At 40.7% G+C, this 17,803-nt stretch overlaps 1 long non-coding RNA gene and 1 other non-coding gene across 3 annotated transcripts; both read right to left on the bottom strand.

Annotated features, from left to right (window-relative positions):
* Positions 1-340: 340 nt before the first annotated feature.
* Positions 341-16,274, bottom strand: LOC118766168. 2 transcript variants are annotated; one of them, XR_005002079.1, is made up of 3 exons: positions 16,265-16,274; positions 11,720-11,733; positions 341-489 (listed from the first exon to the last, which is right to left on the bottom strand). It is a non-coding gene; the product is annotated as an uncharacterized LOC118766168 (long non-coding RNA). The 2 variants fall into 2 exon arrangements; XR_005002078.1 differs by having other exon boundaries at positions 11,729-11,733.
* On the bottom strand, positions 6,692-6,850 carry LOC115220038. Its single transcript, XR_003882426.1, has one exon. It is a non-coding gene; the product is annotated as a U1 spliceosomal RNA (small nuclear RNA).
* Positions 16,275-17,803: the final 1,529 nt, after the last annotated feature.

The following is a 17,803-nucleotide window of genomic DNA, read 5'->3' as shown; positions in this document are numbered from 1 at the left end:
GATCCATTTCGGTTACGATGATGGTAATGTCGTCCGCGTACGCTGAAACCGACTCTCTATAACCTGGCTATCTCGGGATGTCGCTCAATTTTCGCAGCAATGGCTCAAGAGCCATTACATACAAAAGCGGGGAGAGCGGACACTAGTTCTTTTCCGGTAGCGTGGCGGAGCCGAAGGCGTCGTCGGTAGCTCCGCGCGCGGCCCGGGCTTGCCGTTGCCGCCGCTCTCCTTCGCGTCTGGCGCTGCGGCCGCGTCCGACTGCCGTCCCCCTCGCGGGGCGGTCGCGGCGTGGTTGCGGCGTCGGTTGCGGAGCGGCGGCGGTGAACCGGTCGTGTCGGCCCGCGCGAGCCCGGCGGCGGCACGCCGTCGCGTCCGGGCCAGTCGGTTGGCGAACGCAGCGCTTCTTAGAGGGACAGGCGGCAGAAAGCCGCACGAGGCGGAGCGATACCAGGTCTGTGATGCCCTTAGATGTCCGGGGCCGCACGCACCCTTTGTACACACCGCCCGTCGCTACTACCGATCGAGGTGAGGTCCTCGGATCTGGCCGACGAGTTCGCTTACGCGCGGCGGCGTTCCGCGTCGTCGTTCTCGGTGCGTTCTCTGATGGCCCGAAGAAGACGACCGAACCCGATCGCTTAGAGGAAGTAAAAGTCGTAACAAGGTTTCCGTAGGTGAACCTGCGGAAGGATCATTAGCGCGCAACAACGCAACTACGAGCCACCTACAAAACTACAAGTCTCGGCCGGGCCCCCGCGCCCGCGTACTACCAAATACTTTTGTTTAGGCCCTCTAACAGCGCAGCAGCAGTGCGGCAGCCCACTAACGTGCCGCACTTTTTCTGTTGCCGACCGCGGAACGCCCTACCGGCGCCGGCCCGACACACATGGCGCTCGGACGACGGTGCTGCACGCTTTGCAGCTCCATGACATTTAACTCTTTCTTCCTTCCTACCTCGCCGACCGCGGCGTCGGCCTGGGGGAGGCCTAGGGCCTAGCGCCTCCTCCTCCTCCTCCTCCGACCGTAACGCGGCCGTTTGGCTTCGACAGTGCGCGCTCTGTTCCGCTGCCGACGCCTATTCCTTCTCTTCCTAGCGCGGCAGTTTCTTCACGAAGAAACTGCCGAACCAAAAGTCGCGGCCGGGCCGCCTCGCCCGAGTACTACCAAGTCTATGTTGTGATAAATTTCAATGATCCACCTCAGGAAGCCAAGACCGAGGCGAACCGCGCCAGAACGGACACCAGGTAATGATGGTCGACCCTATCAAAAGCCTTTGATTGGTCTAAATGGACCACTGCCCATCCCTTGCCAGAATCGATATTAAACCCCTCTACAGTGTACCGTATAAGATGGAGATTATCTTGGATGGATCAACCGGGAACGGCACATGTCTGTGCCTTCCCGATCAAGCCGTCCGTGACACGCGCCAATATTTTCGATAACACTTTGGCCAAAATCTTCAACTCTGTGTTTAGCAGAGTAATGGGTCGAAAATTATCAATGCAATCCCCCTTGTTGGGCCCTTTCTGACAAGCGTCACCACTCCCCGGCGCACAGATCTGGGAATGAACCCATTCCGCTGCCAGTTCGTGTAGACATTCGCCAGCAGGTGCCCGAAAAAGTCTGGCATACTTTTATACAGTTCATAGGGTAGATCTTCCCGTCCCGGCGCCATAGCCACAATTACCTCTTCAGGCGTGATCGGCCCTTCCCAATGCTCCGAGTCCTGCTCCGATAGGCGCGGCAGCCCGGCGAGGAAGTCCGTTAGCCCCCCCCCCCCTACTGTCCGGTCCGCCGCCTACACAGAAAAACTGGGCGAAGTGCTCCTGAAAGACCTCGCACATCCTCGGACTCGTTTATCAACTTACCTCGTTGGTTCGAATTGTGCCATCGTTTCCACGTTGGGCTTCAAACCACTCGGGCCCATCCCGCTGTCTTGATTCCTTCACAACCCAATGCACGAATCCTAGCTCTGACAATGCAACCCATATGTTGGGCTTCGAGGCGCTGGTTTAACGCTAGTCTCTTGGCCGTCACCTGAGTTGCAGAGCCAGATTCCATTGCTTCCTTTAAGTCCTTAGCTAATGCTAATCCCTTACTAGTCTCTCTAGCCAGTAAACCTGTGCTATATCTAATAGGCTCCCTTGAGGGCATACCACCATTTGCTATTAATAACAGATTCGGTTAAAGCCCTCTATATCAATAACTTAATCCGGTCTCTGTACTCCTTAATCGCCAAGAGGGACGTATTAAGTTTCCAGTAGCGGGATCCTCTATTATATAGCTTATCTATGTCGAGCGTACAGGTGACCATATTATGATCACTGTAGCTGACCGGGAAAACTGTGGACACCTAACAATATCCTTATTTGCTTTTCTAATTAACATCCTATCTAGGTATGACCTGGAAGATCCGTCGCTGTTTGACCATGTCCACAATGGAGCGTTCGGAAATTCCAGCCTATAAGGATCTGCTAGTAGGCATTTTTTTAATGCTTCTTTTGATGCTTTGTCTAGTTTCTTTTCCTTTGCAACAAGAGTTTTAAATACGACTATTTTTAACGCAGTTCCTTCTATAATTTCATTCGGGAGGGTGGCTTTTACGTCGTATCCCTCCTTTGAAAACATGTTTTGGTGCTGCATTATTACATTTTTTGTCAATGCATAGTATTTTGCCGGTTCGACCAGTTTTTCTGCCGTCGGCATACTTAATATTTCAGTTCATTTCACAGTTCTTTTTACAGTATTTTTCCTCTACAGAGGAAGTGTTCGTTTTTAACAAAATAAATTGTGGAAAAACATCACAAAAAAAAATTGATAATTCCTCCCTCACAGAGGAGAATAAAAGCTACTCCGTCTGCCACACGCAGAACGGTATTATTAACAACACAAAGAAAAGAATGTAACAACAATTTCAACAACAATTCCAACACTAACCTTTAAGAATAACACCACAGAATTCTTCTTTTGTTACTTTTCGAACTTAGCAAATGAACTTCATTTGATGAAGTTACAAAATCTGTTTTCAGTTTTCTTTGTTTTGATTTCAAATCCCGTTGCTGCCACTTTATTTTTTTTTAGCTCACTCCAGAGTTTGTAAAATAAAGATCAAAATACATGGAGTCTTTTTCCGTCATGATTCACTTCTTTGAAAACAAAATTGCTTTCGTGGAATTGCCGAAACAATTCGGTATTTTTTTCAGCCTGCAAAAACAGTTCAACAATTAACAGATTATGAAAGCACATCTTTTATTATTTTATTACTGATTTTAAGCTTTTTATTTATTTTCTTTTTATATTTGCATCATTTTCCCCCCTCTCTGTGTAACTTTTTGTGTTTAGATAAATGCGAAGCAGTGATAATAGTTTTCGGACATTCCTTACAACGGAAATTCCTTTCTACAGTATGTGTCCTAACATGGACAGAAAGATCATTAGATCTTCGAAATGCCTGACGACAAGATTCCCATTGAAAATCTCGTTTTGAATGTACTTTATAATGGATTTTTAACGACCAAAATATCTCTCACAGAGTTCATAGGAAAATCTGTTTTCGTACTCACATTTTCCATTTCTTTGGTGCTACTCTAGTTTGGTAGCAGAAGGGAAGAATTTCGGACAAGATTTACATTTGAAAAATCGAACCAAGCTCACCAGTTTTGGCGACGCCTTTGCATTTTTTCATATAGCGCAAGCATAATGCATGTGTAAAATTTGCATGAAATCGTTTGGGTTGTTCTCGAGTTTTAGTGATTCACACATACAGACAGACAGATGGACAGACACACATATATTCCCAGTTTTATATACAGGGTGTTCAAAATGTCTCTCCGCAGTAAGTATTTAATGGTTTTCAGGCGATTCTTGAACACTGATACTTTATTGCTCCCCAGAAACAAAATGTCTGGTGGTGTTTAATCAGGTGATTAAGGAACTGCTTCGCCCTGCCGAAGCTATTGCATACTTTCCGCAGTGTCCCTTGCCACAGCTACGTATCTTTTCTTATGGCCAAAATCTTCAACTCTGTGTTTTGTAGAGTGATGGGCCGAAAATTATCAACGCAATCCCCCTTGTTCGAGTCCTTTCTGACAAGCGTCACCACTCCCCGGCGCACAGATCTGGGAATGAACCCATTCTGTTGCCAGTTCGTGTATACATTCGCCAGCAGGTGCCCGAACAAGTCTAGCATACTTTTATACTGTTAATAGGGTAGACCATCTAGTCCCGGCGCCTTACGCACGCCGCAGTCCACCATAGCCTCAATTACTTCCTCTGGCGTGATCGGCCCTTCACAACGCTCCGAGTCCTGCCTCGATAGGCGCGGCAGCCCGGCGAGGAAATCTGCTAGGTCCTTCCTACGGCTAAAGTCCCTTCGAAAAAATCCGTTCACCGAAAAACTTTTGAAGTAGCGCCATGGTGATGCGCAAGATGAAAGAAATTGACTGTGGAGAGATTTTTTGAACACCCTGTATATAGTTATCATTATTTCACTTCAGTAAGGCGGCGAGCTAGCAGAAACGTTCGCACTGCGGGCGAAATGCGTATTTACTTTCTAAGTTCAAATTCCGTCGAGGTCGACTTTGCCTTTCATCCTTTCGAGGTCGATAAATTAAGTACCAGTTGCGTACTGGGGTCGATCTAATCGACTGGCCCCTTCCCTCAAAATTTCGGGCCTTGTGCCTAGAGTAGAAACGAATATTTCACTTGAGTAGAATTTCAGCGTTCTGAGTTCAAATTCCGACGAGGTCAACTCTGCCTCTCATGCTTTCAGGGTCGATGAGCATTGGCGGGGGGGGGGGGGCGATGCGATCGACCAACCCCCTCCCTCCCAAGTTTCAGGTATTGTGTGCGTGCGCTTGCGCAATATTTATATCATACTAGCAGTATTTGTTTCGACCCTTTTGAAATTTTGCATTATGTAGCTTGTTATTCTCTTATTTTCTGCTTGAAATACACCGAAAAATGGCGACACAGCAGTAAAAAAATCGTAAAAAATAGGGATTTTCATAGAAAAAAAAAGCACCTTTTTGATGTAAATAATTTTTGGTCTTAACATGGTTCAATTTGAATTTTTTCTTCTACGGAATGAAGAACAAGCCTTCTTCTATCATGCTCTCAATTTTGGTCAACTTGCGCCGCAGGGTCTCGGAGGAGATAGTGTTAGTCGAAGGCCACCAAACCTGCCACACACAGACAACTTCAGCTTTATATAGAGAGATTTAGACAAGAGAAGCGACAGAGCGAGATTTTCGAATAAAATTATTTCGTGGTGATTTTGTTCTATAAACCCGAAATACGATATATTTAAAGAAGATAACAGAAAATCATTGCTCAATTAAAAGAAAGAAAGAAAAGAGCATGGAAGTAAAGAAACAGAGTTAGTGATGCTCACAACCAAAATTAAAAAGAAAAAAACGAAAGGGAAAAGCGCACAGCAAGCGAAAAATAAAACAAAAGAAAACCATTTTGTAATGATTTTCTGTTCACAAATATATTTTACGGGGAAAGTGCATTGGCACTGCACGCACACACTTAGAAAAAGCGCTCCTGAATCGTCTACCCAACAGGAGCGAGTGTACACGAAAGGCCACACTCTAGAACAGTGCTTTTCAACCTTTTTGCAGGAGCGGAACCCCAAGGAAACATTCCACTTGCTCGGGGAACCCCTGTGCAATAATTTAATAGTCTTATGCACACATATCTGCACAGGAGAATTAAAAATTACTGCCGATTTTAGCAGTTTTGTAACTTCTTGCGGAACCCCTGGACTGTACTGGCGGAACCCTAAGGTTCCGCGGAACCCTGGTTGAAAAGCACTGCCCCAGAAGAACTACAAGGCTCCCCATGGGTATCTGTTGGGTTAAATATGTTTAAAAGCGCTGGTCTATATAACATATGTAATTGCTTTTCTTTTTTTTTCCCTATCTTTGTTACTTTTTTCCATTTTTCCTCCTGGTTTTGGATTTGTATTTTTCTTGTGGTTTTCTATTATATATGTATCATATACATACGTGTCATATTCCACAAAAAAGTTTGTTTCTCTCTTTATAGCAAAAAAATACATGAAAAACAATTATAATTTAATTTAATATTTCTGATTTTGGTGATCAGGGAATAAACTTCACTGAAAATTAGATATATATATATTTGCGAAGTCGAGACGGATATCTTCAGTTAGCGGGCTTCTGCTACTCTAGACCGATGATGGGCAAAGACCCTGAAACATGCGTGTCTCTAGATGCAGGCCTAGCTGTTGGGGGTGTTTGTCTCCCCTTCGTAAATATATAAGGACACAGGAAATGTGTTGAAGCCGACAGGAAGCGTCGATGCTTCCTAGGGCTAAACAGCGGTGGTGTAATTCCCTACTGTCACGTTAAGTTGACAGTATACAACCACTCAATTATAATGTATATTTACTGACATTGTATCTAATAATGTTTCGAACTGTGGTAGACATACAGAGAGAGAGAGAGAGAGAGAGAGAGAGAGAGAGAGAGAGAGAGAGAGAGAGAGAGAGAGAGAGAAGAGAGAGAGAGAGATATGAAAGGTTACAATGGGTGTATCAGTAAATATGGGGATAAAGCCAGAAATTGAAAGGGAACATTGCGGAAAAAAGCAAGCAATTTCGCATTTGACAGCGTTAGATTCTATATTTGCGTTAATGCGTTTAGATTCTATATTTGAATTATATGACGTGATGAGTGCGAACGCAGGCCTCATACTTAGAAATAGTGTACCTGAGTCTCCCGCATTTGAGGCGATCGCAAAGGTCAACCCAACCGGAGTGCAATGAAAGGCCTCACTTTGGGAGAACCACCTAAAAGGGTCATGGTTAACTCCCGTGCCACAGTCACAGCCGCACACTATATATATATACAAATCCCCTCTTCTACAATCACTGACTTTACAAATATAAGTCTTCTCAAATACTAATTTTAACATATAAATAACATCTCTTTCAATAAGCTTCACACAACTAACTACTTCCTAATCGTTCTTCTGGCAGACACCCATAAAATTATCAACCATCGCACAAACAATAACTCTGAGCACCTTTTCAAACTCCACCCATCTAACACCTGTGGACATGTTTACAAAGTCAGAAAACAGCACAGCTCCCATGACTTTAGGAAACATTTTTTCACGCTGAGAGTTGCTGAAACATGGAACAAACTGCCGGCATCAGTTGTTAGTTGTCAGAGCACTGCATCCTTCAAAACTTCCTTGCTTCCTGAGATTCGCCAAGACTACACCTGATTTTCTCCCCTCCATACGCACACAAGCATGTATCTGACTCATACACTGTTCACTTCACAGACATTTGTACACTACTGCATGTGCTTTATATGCACTGTCTGACAAGTTGTGGGGCACCTGAACACTGTATACAATAATTTCATTATTATATTATATTATGGCAAAAGCTATCTTCTCTACTCCACATATTACCTAAAAATCTACATTAATCAACTACTGTTACTTTTTCATGGAGTCTTCAACAAGAGAACAAGGGAGGTAAAAGCAAATTCTTGCTGAATGTCTTCATGCCGCCGTTTGCCAATGTGTACCTCTTCAGCGAACCGTTGAATACAGGCACCAAAATCCATAAGAAAAGATACGTAGCTGTGGCAAGGGACACTGCGGAAGATATGCAATAGCTTCGGCAGGGCGAAGCAGTTCTTTAATTGGAACAGTTCTGGGTGGATGTCGATCGTCATCAGTGTGCACGTCAGCCTTTCAAACTGGCGGAGCTTAGACCTGAGGGTGGGGCGAATGGCAGGCAGCAGCATCGGTAAACCGAGGATAAGGACGTCCTCTTTTGAGATCACCTGTACCTGGTGAAGTAGTGAACGTACGTCCGAGATGGACGCCGCAAAGCCTTCTGCGTCGTAGTTGATGTTCACAACCTCCGACTTGGATGAGTTTATCCTCGCTAGAGCAGGCATTACTGCTCTGAGATCGTAGCAGATACTCTCTGTTGGCCCATCTATCGTCCCATCGTCCAGGTACCAGACGATGAAAGGTGCTGTGATGGTCCAAGCAATGTTGTCCTCCCCAAGAGCGAATAGGAGGGGGCCAAATGGATCACCCTGCTGAACGCCGATCGAATACGGTATGACCTTGCCTGTGTTGATGAATATGTTCGGAGTTCCCTACGACAGGTAAGCCAGTGAGTAGGCAAACAGGGCGCAGCTAGGGTGGGCCTGGAGCAAGTGAACGTTGTTCTTTATATTTCCCACCAATCAATTGTTAAAAACTGAAATTGAACGCATCCAACTGCTTATGGGAAACAGCTATGGTGATGGACTTTGACTTCAGATAACCTGAAATGCAATAACGATCACAGGTTAGGCAGATGTATTTTTAGGTACAAGGGAGCTTATGAAGTATTTTGCCTGGATTACCAAACCCTTGTTAATCACTTTTTGCTTATGATCCATTTGTCTGTGTGACTGTCTGTCTGTCTCTGTCTCTCACTCTCTGTCTTTATATATATATATAAATATATATATATATATATATATATATATATATTATATATATATATATAATATATATATATATATACACACACACACACACACATATATGCCTGTCCATTATCTATCTATCTATCTATCTATCTATCTATCTATCTATCTATCGATCTATCTATCTATCGATCTATCTTTCTATCTATATGTGTGTGTGTGTGTATGTATGTAGATAGATGGATATATATATATATATATATATATATATATATATATATATATAGATAGATAGATAGATAGATAGATAGATAGATAGATAGATAATAGATAGATAGATAGATAGATAGATAGATAGATAGATATAGATAGATAGATAGATAGATAGATAGATAGATAGATAGATAGATAGATAGATAGATAGATAGATAGATAGATAGATAGATATGCAAAGGACACGAAAATAGGGACATAATAATGCTGAAGTGAAGAACGAATATATTATACATGAATTTATTTGGCAAAAAGAATAAATAATAGTAAATAAGCGTCACGAAACAACAATAAATAGAAAGATCAATTCAAGTATTTGTTCTGCAGCGCCACGAAAGAGCTGTTGGTGTTTTTGAACATTTATTGCCTAAAGCGAGAAATGTTCTCAACAATAAACACCGGTTACTACTTTATGCAGCAGGTCAAATATGTTCGCAGCAGATCTCAGCTGATCTACTTGTTTGTTTATCGACAACACTGCTTTTATGTACAGCCTGCAGTATACATGTATAGAATATAATATAATCATCATCATCATCATCATCATCATCATCATCATCATCATCATCATCATCATTTAATGTCCACTTTCCATGATAACATCGGTAGGACGATTTGACTGAGGTCTGGCAAACCTGATGGCTGCACCAAACTCCAATCTTGATCTGGCAGAGTTTCTACAGCTGGATGCCCTTCCTAATGTCAACCACTCTGAGAGTGTAGCGGGTGCTTTTACGTGCCACCGGCACGAGGGCCAGTCAGGCAGTATTGGAAACAGCCATGCTCAAATGGTGTTTTTTACGTGCCATCTGCACAGAGGCAAGTCCAGCGGCACTGGCTATGACCTCGCTCGAATGTTTTTTCACGTGCTTCAAGCACAAGTGCCTGTTTGTTGCTCTGGCAATGATCATGCTCGGATGGTGCTCTTAGCGCTCCACTAGCATGGCTGCCAGTCATCAAATTTGATTTCGATTTCACTTGCCTCAACAGATCTTTGCAAGCAGAGTTTAGTGTCCAATGAAGGAAAGGTATGCATTAAATAAGTGGGCTGGTTTACATCCCTGGCATAGGCCACGAGGTTATGGTCTCACTTGGCTTGCCGAGTCTTCTCATGCACAGCATATTTCCAAAGGTCCCGGTCACTAGTCATTGCCTTGGTAAGGCCCAATGTTCGAAGGTCATGCTTCACCACCTCATTCCAGGTCTTCCTGGGTCTACCTCTTCCACAGGTTCCCTCAACCGCTTGGGTGTGGCACTTTTTCACACAACTATCTTCATCCATTCTTGCCACATGACCATACCAGCGCAGTCGTCTCTCTTGCACACTACATCTGATGCTTCTTAGGTCCAACTTTTCTCTCAAGGTACTTACACTCTGTCGAGTATGCACACTGACATTACACATCCATCGGAGCATACTGGCTTCATTCCTTGCGAGCTTACGCATCTCCTCAGCAGTCACGGCCCATGTTTCACTGCCATGTAGCATGGCTGTTCGTACACATGCGTCATAAGCCTACTTTTTACTTTGAGCAAGAGGCCCTTTGTCACCAACATAGGCAAGATCTCTCGGAACTTTGTCCAGGCTATTCTTATTCTAGCAGCTACACTTTCAGAGCACCCTCTCCTGCTACTGACTTGGTCACCTAGGTAACTGAAGATATCAACTATTTCTACTTTTTCTCCCTGGAATGTGGCGGAAGTTGTTCTCTGCACATTTTCAGTGTCTATTGCTCCCGAGCATCTGCCACATACAAAAACTATCTTCCCAGTTAGCCTTCCTTTGATATTGCTGCACCTCTTATGTGTCCATAGCTTACACTGGGTACATCTTATAGTTTCTATCTATGCCTTTTCTACAGATCGAGCAGGGCCACCTACCTAAAGGGATTTGTGGTTTGTCTGCCTTCCTACTTATTAGGACTTTGGTTTTAGCTAGGCTGACTCTAAGGCCGTCCGATTCTAATCCTTGTTTCCACACTTGAAACTTCTCCTTTAGTTCTGATAGTGACTCAGCAATTAGAGTAAGGTCGTCAGCATAGAGAAGCTCCCAGGGGTATCCTGTCTTGAATTCCTCCGTTATTGCTTGTAGGACTATGATGAATAAGAGGAAGTTGAGGACTAAACCTTGGTGGACCTCTACCCGGAATTCTTCCCTGTACTCGTTGCCAACCCTCACCTTACTGACAGCGTCCCTGTACATGGCTTTCACAGCCGGGTACCAGTCAGGATTGGTTCAATTTCGATTCCGATTTCGATTTCACTTGCCCCAACAGGTCTTCGCAAGCAGAGTTTAGTGTCCAATGAAGGGAGGTTGGCATGGGTGCCTGTCGTCGGATGAGGTTCGATTTCGACTTCACTTGCCTCAACAGGTCTTTGTGTGTCCAAGGGAGGAAAGACATGCATAAGTGGGTTGGACTCACTTGTCCTGCCGGGTCTTCTCACGCACAGCATATTTCCAAAGTCTCGGTCGCTAGTCATTGCCTCGGTGAGGCCTAAAGTTCGAAGGTCGTGCTTCACCACCTCGTCGCAGGTTTTCCTGGGTCTACCTCTTCCACGGGTTCCCTCAACTGCTAGGGATTGGCACTTTTTCACACACCTATCTTCATCCATTCTCGCCACATGACCATACCAGTGCAATCGTCTCTCTTGCACACCACAACTGATGCTTCTTAGGTCCAAATTTTCTCTCAAGGTACTTACACTCTGTCGAGTATAAACACTGACATTACACATCCATCGGAGCATACTGGCTTCATTCCTCGCGAGCTTACGCATCTCCTCAGCAGTCACGGCCCATGTTTCACTGCCATGTAGCATGGCTGTTCGTACACATGCATCATACAGTCTGCCTTTTACTCTGAGCGAGAGGCCTTTAGTCACCAGCAGAGGTAAGAGCTCTCTGAACTTTGCCCAGGCTATTCTTACTCTAGCAGCTACACTTTCAGCACACCCACCCCCGCTACTGACTTAGTCACCTAGATAACGGAAGCTATCAACTACTTCTAGTTTTTCCCCCTGGAAAGTGACGGAAGTTGTTTTCAGTGTTTATTGCCCCTGAGCATCTGCCACATACAAAAACTATCTTCCCAGTTAGCCTTCCTTTGACATTGCTGCATCTCTTATATGTCCATAGCTTACACTGGGTACATCTTATAGAGTTTCTACCTACGCCTTTTCTAAAGATCGAGCAGGGCCATCTACCTAAAGGCATTTGTGGTTTGTCTACCTTCCTACTTATTACGACTTTGGTTTTAGCTAGGTTGACTCTAAGGCCCCTCGATTCTAATCCCTCCTTCCACACCTGAAACTTCTCCTCCAGTTCTGATAGTGACTCAGCAATTAGAGCAAGGTCGTCAGCATAGAGGAGCTCCTAGGGGCATCCTGTCTTGAATTCCTCCGTAATTACCTGGAGGACTATGATAAATAGGAGGGGGCTGAGGACTGAACCTTGGTGGACCCCAACCTCTACCTTGAATTGTTCAGTGTACACGTTGCAAACCCTAACCTGTACATGGCTTGTACAGCTCTCACCAGCCATTCATCTATCCCTAGTTTCCTCATTGACCACCAGATAAGGGATCGGGGGACCCTGTCGAAGGCTTTCTCCATGTCAACGAAAGCCAGGTACAGGGGCTTATCTTTGGCTAGGTATTTCTCCTGCAGCTGTCTCACCAGAAATATGGCATCAGTGGTGCTTTTCCCTGGCACGAAACCAAACTGCATCTCATCCAAGTTGACTCTCTCCCTAATCAGTTGGGCTATGACCCTCTCCGTAACGTTCATTACCAATATATAAGATCATTACCTATATATAAGATCATTTCAAACAATATTGTCTTATTGTATAAAGTTAAAATTTAGGGTAATCAAGAAGATTATTAAGAATGAAATTTTAACAAAAGGATAAAACTTCTTTGAATATTTTGAGTATTTACCAAATTTTTACCACAAAAGAGGGAGGAAAAGAAAATTGCAAAGAAATAGTTTAATATTTATTTACTTATTATTTATCTAAATATTAACTTATTATATGGTTACCATGGAGATTGATCAAATTGGATTTAACTGGAATTTAATAAGGGAGCAACTGAGGTTAAAGAACATGTTAACTATATATTAATTTAATTAAATTGAACTATTTTAAGTTGTCAAAATACCGGTATTACCTTATGAGTACGAATTAATAGGGGTACAAAGATAAGATTTATTTAAAGCTACTATGAAATAATAAATTCAATTGATCAATCTCCATAGAAGCTCCATCCCCCTGGCTACTTCAACAAAAACAATATCAAAACATATATATATATATATATATATATATATATATATATATATTATCTTTTATTGGTTTCAGCTGTAGTTACTCGGTGGTGTTTTGATATTGTTTTTGTTGAAGTAGCCAGGGGGATGGAGCTGCTCTTGTTTGCGTATCCTGCCACAATGTGAGTTCATCTGGTATCTCAGATAGAAACCTGTCCAGACGTTCCTTGAAAACTTCCACATCAACACCAGTGAAGAAAAGAAAATTACAAAGAAATAGTTTAATATTTTAATATTAATATTTAATATTTGATATTTTTTTAAAACCTACTATTTATCTAAATAGTAACTTTTATGGCTTCTATGGAGATTGATCAATTGAATTTATTATTTCATAGTAGCTTTAAATAAATCTTATCTTTGTACCCCTATTAATTCGTACTCATAAGTTAATACCGGTATTTTGACAATTTAAAATAGTTCAATTTAATTAAATCAATATATAGTTAACATGTTCTTTAACCTCAGTTGCTCCCTTATTAAATTCCAGTTAAATCCAATTTGATCAATCTCCATGGTAACCATATAATAAGTTAGTATTTAGATAAATAATAAGTAAATAAATATTAAACTATTTCTTTGCAATTTTCTTTTCCTCCCTCTTTTGTGGTAAAAATTTGGTAAATACTCAAAATATTCAAAGAAGTTTTATCCTTTCGTTAAAATTTCATTCTTGATAATCTTCTTGATTACCCTAAATTTTAACTTTATACAATAAGACAATATTGTTTGAAATGATCTTTAGAAATTACTTGATTTATCCCTTTCTTAAATGGCTCTACCCTCCTGAACTTAGTATTTATAAGGGCCTTTATAGAAATAACCCTTCTAAACAAGTACCACTAAGAAACTATAAATATCGTGTAGGGAGTAACCCTTAAACTCTTAATATAACCCTTAATTTAAAAAAAAAAGATTAGTGTAAAATATGATTGTTCCATAACTTAGATATTCCTTTAGCCGATACCAGACATCAGTCTTTTATTAATATTAGCTAAATAAGTAAATATATAACTTTTAGTCTAATATATTTTGAATTATTTTACTTTTTCTAAAAATCTTCTCTAATGGTGTTAATAAGCTACATATACTTTACCATAGTATTAGTAATTAAGCCATTTTATTTCCTTTTCTATGATGTTCTGCCCTACTTGATTATTTTATTTTATTTCTTTATTATTTTATAATTAGCTTTTATTTATTTATAAAATTAATCTAATTTTTTTATCTCTATAAATTCATACTTAGCTTATATAAAACCATACTGGAATATTCACTACTTATAAAAAAACTGCTTTGATTATAATTTTATCAATATATAATTAGCATGTACCTTTACCTCAATACTCCTTTATTAATACCAGTATATACCAATTAATCAATATTCACAGATACCATCTGATTAGTTAGTATTTAAGTGTACAATATGTATAAATATTAAACTAATTCTGGATAATTTCTTTTCCTCCCTCTATTGTGGTAAAAGTTTGGTATATACTCAAAAGTATTCATAAATTTCTATCCTTTTGTTATAATATTCTTCTTAATAATCCTCTGTATGCAATATAGCAACATTGTTTAAAATATTTGACTATAGTACCTCATGATAAGACTTCCCCTATTTTATCATCAATGATCTGCTAGTGGGCGACACACTTAATTGTCAGCTAACATCTTGTTTTAAGTTTTCCTTTACCAAACATCATGATATTGCTTATAATAAATCTTGATTTTTATGACTATACCAACTATGATGTCTATCTGCTCCCTCAGCCCTACCCCCAACAGATACTGTCCCTCTGTTCTCTCAGCCTTAGATATGCAAGGCTTTGATAAACTAGTCTATAAATTAAAACTGACCCTATAAAAACAACAAAAAAAAAATTCAGTGACAGGTAAAGTCTGTAACAATGTATATCTTCTTGAAAAGCAGTAACTTCTATGCTGGAGCGAGACACCATGTTCTTTGTCTATCTCCTTAACTTCTTGGAGATTTTAGGTATAATTATACTAATGTGTCCATCTGTTCTAATTTAATTAAACTCTATGTCTTTGTGCAGCTGAGGATTGCTCTGCATTTTAAATTGATTTAATGATTGTATTGTTCAATTAAATGGAGTTGCATGAAACAATCGTACTGCATTACCTTTGGTTATCCTTGTTGCTTATTTTGATTTATATATATATATATATATATAAAACATTATTGGTGAATTGAAGAAATGGAGCTGAACGCAGATTGAACAGAAATCGTTTTATTTCATTCTACACGTGTTTCGAAAGGCACAAATTACCAAAATCCGATTGAATAATGGGACCATATTGTGTCTTTCTCTTCAGGAAGAAAAAAGGAAATCCGTTGGAAAAACAAAAACAGAACAGAGGCAGAGCAAAAAACAAATCGAACTGTGCTCCTAAGAGCCCTGGCGAAACTGTTTATCAGTGTATGTTGAGAACCGGTGGCTGAAGAATCAACAGGTCAGGCATCGGTCAAAAATGTGGGTGAGGGCGTATAGATGTTCTTTGTGACCGAGAATAAAGTTCTGACTATTTAAAGAATATTGGATGTTTTATAAGGGGCGAGAAAAAATCTACTTAGAGACGTGTGTGGTGTGTATACTGTTCTATATATGTGTGTGTTGGCGTAGGGGTAGAAAACATTTTTTGTGTACGTGTGTGCGTTTGATCGTTCGGCTGTCAGTGGCTACTGCCGTGATAACCGTTGGGTGGCAGAAAGAAAAAAAATAAAGAAATTATATATATATATTTTATGTTTTATGTGTGTGTGTGTGTGGTTCATCTAAGCCTACCTTGACAAGGAAACCCCCCGCTGTGAAAAAACAAGCCCCGTTTGTCTTACAGGAGTAATTTCCCTTGCAGTGGTTAATTGTAGATATCTTAAAATCTATTTCAGAATTTGTTACCAAGGGCTATGGGTGCCGGTCTTATTTATAAACGCTATTTAAAGGCCAGATAAGTGTAACGCCGCCAATGGGGGCATCGAAAAGCCGACTGTAAGAGCCCGTTTATAAAACATAAAATATATATATATAATTTCTTTATTTTTTTTCTTTCTGCCACCCAACGGTTATCACGGCAGTAGCCACTGACAGCCGAACGATCAAACGCACACACGTACACAAAAAATGTTTTCTACCCCTACGCCAACACACACATATATAGAACAGTATACACACACACACGTCTCTAAGTAGATTTTTTCTCGCCCCTTATAAAACATCCAATATTCTTTAAATAGTCAGAACTTTATTCTCGGTCACAAAGAACATCTATACGCCCTCACCCACATGTTTGACCGATGCCTGACCTGTTGAATTCTTCAGCCACCGGTTCTCAACATACACTGATAAACAGTTTCGCCATGGGCTCTTAGGAGCACAGTTCGATTTGTTTTTTGCTCTGCCTCTGTTCTGTTTTTGTTTTTCCAACGGATTTCTTTTTTCTTCCTGAAGAGAAAGACACAATATGGTCCCATTATTCAATCGGATTTTGGTAATTTGTGCCTTTCGAAACACGTGTAGAATGAAATAAAACGATTTCTGTTCAATCTGCGTTCAGCTCCATTTCTTCAATTCACCAATAATGTTTTAATTTCAATTATCCGCACCAACGCACGGTTGCAACGCCAGATGGTTGTACCTCCAACCGTGCTGTTCACTGCTGTGATTTTTGCTACTAAGGTATCGGTTAAACTTTTGATTAATCCACTACAAGATTATTCATCTTTCTATTTCACATAATATATATATATATATATATATATATATATATATATATATATATATATATATATATATATATTACGGGACTGCAGCGCTAAGCAGTGATATGTATATATATTTCTTTACTGCCCACAAGGGACTAAACATAGAGGGGACAAACAAGGACAGACGAAGGGATTAAGTCGATTATATCGTCCCCAGTGCGAAACTGGTACTTTATTTATCGACCCCGAAAGGATGAAAGGCAAAGTTGACCTCGGCGGAATTTGAACTCAGAACGTAACTACCAGTGATATGTATATATCCGAGGTTATTACGAATTCAAATATACTTGGGGCATATTCGAACACGTGACAAACATTCCTGTTTCTATAATATGCAGCAACAGCTCCAATACATTCTCATAACAAACAAACTGGACGGACCACAGCAAACGAAAGAAATAAAAGCACGCCGATCATCTTAATAGAAAACTACAATATTTAGATAAAAGAAAGGAAATTATACATTGCGATAAAATAATCTGTATTTTCGCAAATACGCATGAAAAGAGTAAATGTCACGGATTGTAAATCTCTTTCATCAAAAATCAACCTACGTTATGTTACTCGGTGCTAAGTAACACGCTAAGTATATAATTCTGCAGAAATAATAATAACCGTCACGCAAATATGTAAAAAATATTGAACAAACAGTTATAGAAACCACACCTCAGGAAGTCATGAGGGCTTAACTAAGAACACAAGCACTGCTTTGTCTACAACAAAAGAGTCTAAAAGAGAGCTGTTCGATATTTCAATGAATTTAAGTTTTCTGGAATCGGTCACCAAAATAATTTCATTAAACTGTGTCGATGTATTGGATGGATATGTATGTATGTATGTATGTATGTATGTATGTATGTATGTATGTATGTATGTATGTATGTAGTATGTATGTATGTATGTATGTATGTATGTATTTGTGTGTTCATAGAGGTGGCTCCATTAGCCA

This window comes from Octopus sinensis, linkage group LG15, assembly GCF_006345805.1.
Source record: "Octopus sinensis linkage group LG15, ASM634580v1, whole genome shotgun sequence".
NCBI classification, from domain to species: Eukaryota; Metazoa; Mollusca; class Cephalopoda; order Octopoda; family Octopodidae; genus Octopus; species Octopus sinensis.
This window is presented reverse-complemented; position numbering and strand designations above follow the sequence as displayed.